Genomic DNA, 6,000 nt, shown 5'->3' with positions numbered 1-6,000 from the left:
GGTGGCTCATGACTCCTCTCCGCCATCCAACAGAAGCTGAGCAGCGGTACAATAGGACCCACGCCTCCACAAGGGCTGTGGTGGAGAGAGCCATCGGCCTTCTCAAGATACACTTCCAATGCCTGGACCACTCAGGGGGTACACTCCAGTACCCCCCAGATCATGTGTTGCTGATAGTGGTTGCATGCTGCGCTCTCCACAATCTGGCGCTGGAAAGGGGCGATGCAGTGGACAAAGAAGATGTAGACACAGTTGCTCTGGCTGCACACGATGAGTCCAGCAGTGATTCCAAGGATGAGCACACACAGGAGAACGCTGAGGGGGTAGACACTGACCCGGGCGTACTACAGATGGACCTCCAACACAAGCTTGTGCTGCAGGCTCCATACTCGATACCTGAGTGCAAAATCTGCCTGGATAGGAATATTAATTAAGGGCCTTGTTAATAAAGCTCAATGTCAGACAATTCACTCATAACATCATGGGTAACTGTCCACCTGCAGAAGGAAGGAGTCACCCTGAGCCATGCTTACATGGCAAAATTTAATGATATAACAAAATGAATCTCAGAAAAAAAAATTACAAAGGTATTATGCATCACACCAAATGGTCATGAACTAATAGCCATAAAAGGGCAACACAAAAGCACCAGTGAGAAACCCATGGTGTACCTAAGGTGCCTTAAATTTACTCTTACGGGTGCTACATCTAGGTGCTCCCCCCTCGCGGGCACTGGCATCTGAGACAGCCTGTTCACTCTGCTGACCTGTTGGCCTCGATGACCTTGGCGGCTTTCCCCTGACCCGTGGAGCCTTTGATGGCCCCGCCTGGGAGGGTGGAGGCTAGTTCCACAGTTGGCCTCTCCCCTGTCGCCACAGCCTCATCAGATGCCGCAGTCACTGGCAGAGGGGAGGAGGAGCTGCCGCCCTCATCCGGAGCGCCCTGAGAGGAACCCGCAGAGACGACAGGCAGCTACTGCACCGACATAAGGTCGCTTCGGACCTCCCTGCTCACCGTCGATGGATGGGCACTGAGCTGGGATACTTGGTGTCCAAACCACCTCCCACACTGGCACTGGCCAGCTGAGGTCAATGTCGCTATGAGGGCTTGCAGGTCTGACCAATAGTGACCTGGCGGCCATTGCACTCCCACTATCCTCAGGAGTCACGCATTACGTTGAGCAGGCCTTAATTGGCCCATCCACATAAAATGATGGCACGGACCCAATCGCAGGCAGTGATCGACTCCATGCCCACCTGCGCCCCCTCTCACTCGGCCCAACTGACATGGGGGACATTCTCCCCATGCATATATTTAACTTGTGTAAATTATTAAAATGTTTCATTTAGCTTAATATAAAACCTCTCGAGAACTGGTGGTATGATTCCTGAATTTAGAGTTGCACCTCAAACATAACACAAAAATTTTAGGTTATGACAGTTGTTTAAAGTTTCTCTCTGGGGTTCTTAAATAACTCAGCTTTACTAACTGCTCGGTCATAACAAGGGACACTGTCGCTGGAATCAAGATGTTCCTTTTAACCAGTTGCCTATCAAATGATCACTGGAGCATGTCGCAGGAATTAACCTGTGCCAGAGTAGTACAGGTAGAACATGCATTTCCATGGCACGCTAACGCATCTCTCAGCAATGTGTGCAAGTGCTTCACACACCATACTGACTTAATATATCACCACCATTCCTGCACTGTCCCTGGATCAAAATCCTGGGACTCTCTCTCAATCAGTACTGTGGGTATATGTATATCACAAGGACTCCACTGGTTCCAGGTAGTTCACCACCACTTTCTTATGGGGTAATTAAGGATGAGCAATAAATGCCGGTCTTGCCAGCGATGTTCACATCCCGTGAAAGAATTAAAAAGAATATGAAATAGATGACTGACATACATTAACATGTTGCATGGGTGAAATGTGGCAGTAAAGTGAGATCCCACAACTAGCAATAAAATGAGGGACAAATCAAGCTGACCATTAAGCATCACCTGTAATGAATTTTTCTTAACAGGAAACTGGAATTGTTCTTCCTAATTCACTACGGAAGCTGTTTGCTTCATAGGTTTAGGAATATGGCCACAGGTTCTCCTGGTGTGGGCGGGGAAGACAGAGAAGAGGGCGATATCCGTGTTCACAGTTTAAAACCTGGGGTCGGCGGGCGTCTGTGATTGGCAGGCCAGGGAGCGGCCGGGGAACGGACTGCTGACCGTGATTGGCCCCAGACCGCGATTTCATGCTGGCTGACCAATTAACAGGCCAGCCAGCGTGAAACGTGCGCTGAAAGGCTCAGCGCTGCTGGGGGTGGGCATGGGGGAGCACGCACTGAAAGATCCCTGAAGGCAGGGAGCATACTCAGGGAGCTGAAGAATTTAAAACCAATCAATAAAGATTTGAAATTGCAGGAAAAAAAAAATGTCCACACATCAGATTCACTCACATGAAAATGTAGACGATGAAAATTCTGTCCAGACGTTTTTATTTCTTTTTTTATAATTAATAACAAAGACTTCTTCCCACCCTTGGAAGAGGTTTCGTTAAAAATTCAAAGCCCCCCTCCCCCCCACACCCCCCCCCCCTCCGACCCCCAGGCCGTAACGTTGAATTGGGGGTCGAAAAATCACCGTCGACTGCTACTTTGATGGGCCTTCTAACTGTCGGTGGGCCTGCTGACCGAAATATCGTGTGAGAGCGCAGTGGCATCAGGTCGCTCGCTATTCCACGCTTGAGCGTGTCGAGTATGCCCACAGGCCGATAGGGAAGATTCTACCCCTGATTTCTGATGCCTAGGTCTGAATTCCCTGAGTACATCCTGACAGCAAGGAATCTCATCTACCACCAGTGTATATCAGGACACCATGGGCAATAAGAATGCACTCTCTTTGGAGTTGGCAATTCCAGGTCCATAGCTGTCAGCACTTAATCAAAAAATTACTCTTCAACCTAATTGCCTAACAGCCTTGTGTTGATGGTCAGTTGGGAGTTTCGAAAAGAAGGATGATACAGTAAATGTGTCTGCACAAATGGTATAATTTGGCATCCTTTTTCCACTCGAAGTCCTGTTTCAGAAGTTGAATCTAGAATGGTTCAGTATTCAGGAAGCTCTTTTTGTGAAATATACTGCCTTTGAATAAAGCATTAAACTGATGCCCTGACTGCCTGCTGTCCTAGTTCAAGCTGATATTAAAACATTACATGCTAGTATTCAAGCAGGGAGTTCTCCAATGCCCAGTGATCAGTCACATGATCAACAGATTAATTGATCAGCCATTTAATTGGAGCTTGTGGGATCTTGCTGTGTGTTAAAATGGCTGTCATATTTGTCTAGACAGCAACTTGGAATCAATTCATTGCAGCTTAAGTGCTTTGAAATGTGATAAATGAATGTCTTTAAGCAGAATATCAAGGTTCTCAGAAGTCTTAATTCATTTCACAGCTAAACGGGATTAAATGCAATGTCTGTGCATGGGTTTGGGAGGTTCGCAGAAATAAATTACGTTCAGCACTCAAACCAATATTAACTGGATTACCTTTCACGCTCTGTCAGCTGACAGATGAGGATATGCTTGGGTTTTTTTGCCTTCTGGGTTGAAAAAAAGGACCATGCCCTTGAACTGCCTACTTATCGATAGCTAAATTTTGAAGATTAAACTACTGCTTATGTCTACCACTCACTGACAATAATTTGTAGCTCTGTGTTGTCTTTTGCCTCTGAATATCGAATGTGAGGGATGTGTTATTTTTAAATCAACTCTTGCTTGCAAAATCTCAGGAGGGGCCACAATGAAGTGTGCAACCTTTAAAATGTTCTTATGTTCTTGGAAGTGTAAATGAAGAGCAAAACTCCACAGATCTCTCATTTTTCAAAGGCTAAGGTGCCCTGCGTGCACTGAAACTCACCCGACAACATCGCTGGTGTTATTATTCACACTGTTCCTGCTGTCCAGAATGAGTGTAATTATTTTTCCCAGTATCTATTAGGCTGATGTCTGCTGATCTCTGATGGCTGGCAGATTGGCAGCATGCAGTGTTGTAATTCCTATCCCTACTTGATGACTCAATGCTTGCGGACACAGCTATTAAGGAAACACTCGGGGGTAGAGATTCCGCTTTGGGCACCTTTGGTGAGTCAGATGCCAATTGCCAAGTGCGAATTGCGTTTGGAAATGTGATTTTCTTTCCGCTCAAACTCATCACCAAATGCTAAAGCTACCATGGACGCAGTGCAATCGAGCAGGCTTTGAAGTTTTTTTTTAAATTTTGCACTAAAAATATTCCTTAACATATTTAAGGGTGGTAATTGAATAATAGAGTTGAAAATGGGTTGGTCACAAAAAAAAACAAACAATTTAAATAATGGTTTCAGTCCACCATTGGATTTTACATTACTGATAATGAACTCTAATAAAATATACAAATCTAATTTTTGGTTAGATTGGGGCACAATAGTCGGTTCCTTTTGTAACTTAAAAAAAAAAGAATTTGAAACCTTTCAAACATATCTATTAGTTTCCTTTCACGCAAAACTTGCAGCTTAATGTTTGGCACCTCCTTGAAATCCTGCAAATGAGCACAATTAGCAGTAACTCCCAATTAATTCGTCCTGGGGACAGGGCCAGTTTTACTGGGGAACCTGCTCCTATTGAAAGTTATTACAGCTCGTGCTAAAGGTCGCAGAAACACAGGGGAGAATTTTCTCTACATCAGGTGGGGAGCACAGGAGCGAGCGCTGGCGGGCATGGTGATTGGGACCGTGCCACCATTTTACGCAGGTAGGCCAATTAAGGCCCGCCCAACGTGTTTGGTGACTCCCGGAGACGGCCGGAGTGGGCGGATTGAATGACAATCGCCTCCGGGTCCAATGGCAACCCGGCGACCTGTTTAAAGGCCAAGCTGCAGCTGCGCCAAGGCTGCTGTACGTGGCCAGAGGTCGGGGCCAAGGCACATCTAATACAGCCATACAGGAGGGTAGAGCGGGTAGTTACTGTGCACCCAGGTTTTCTGATGAGTGCCTCACTGGCCTCCTTGAGGAGGTGGCAGCACGGCGGGATGTGCTTGTCCCTCTGAGGACGGGAAGAGGAGGGCACCCCCACTTGACCAAGCGCGCATGGGAGGAGGTTGCGGAGGTCATGAGCTCCCAAGATGTGGTGCAGCGCTCATGGACCCAGTGCCGCAAGCACTTCAACAACCTGCTGCACACGGGAAGGGTGAGTAGCATGTTGGCATCTTTCACTGCAACCATCATGTAACATTCTCCCCCACTGGCCGGACCACCCATGTCTGAGTGTCCTGAGTGCAATGGGTCAGTGACGGCCTGTGTCCTTAGCTGGGTGGCCCACCAGATATTGCCTATGCGTTCAGTCTGAGAGGGTTGTGATGAAATGGGTTCTGCACCCGCAGCATGTGGGGCAATGACACCCACATGACTGTGGTGGGGTCAACCTGGAGGAGCTACACCCAGGCGCAGTGCTCAAACTCCAGGACATGTGGAAGTCAGGGTGGTGACCTGGTGTGAGGGGATGTTCAATGTCCTGTGGCACAGATGGATCTGCTGCCCTCTGCCCTCCACATCATTGTGCCTCCTTGCAACGGCTGGTACAACTGTGCGTTCCCAACTGTGATGAAGGCAACATGTGGTCGGGGGGAGGTGGGGGGAAGGACAAACCTGGCATATTAGTGTGAGTGCCAGCGACCAGTGGGGGAAGGATGCACTGCAGCCCTGCAATGGGCAACTGGGCTTGGGGTGGGCTGGAGATTGACGTGAGGAGATTGACGGTACAAGTATCACTTATCAATGCTATTTCTTCATTTCCAGGAGAAGAATTCTCATAACAGCGCCGAGCGGCTGAGGACTGGCGGTGGGCCTGCCCAGATATTGATGTTTAGCCGCTTTGAGCAGGAGGCACTGGACCTGGAGAGGTGCCACGCGCCCAGGTCCACTGGAGTCAGAGAGGCTGGGGTTCCACGGGCAGGTATGTGTGGCCAGC

This window comes from Carcharodon carcharias, chromosome 22 (assembly GCF_017639515.1).
Source record: "Carcharodon carcharias isolate sCarCar2 chromosome 22, sCarCar2.pri, whole genome shotgun sequence".
NCBI classification, from domain to species: Eukaryota; Metazoa; Chordata; class Chondrichthyes; order Lamniformes; family Lamnidae; genus Carcharodon; species Carcharodon carcharias.
The sequence above is the reverse complement of the archived record's forward strand: the minus strand, read 5'-3'. Positions refer to the sequence as shown.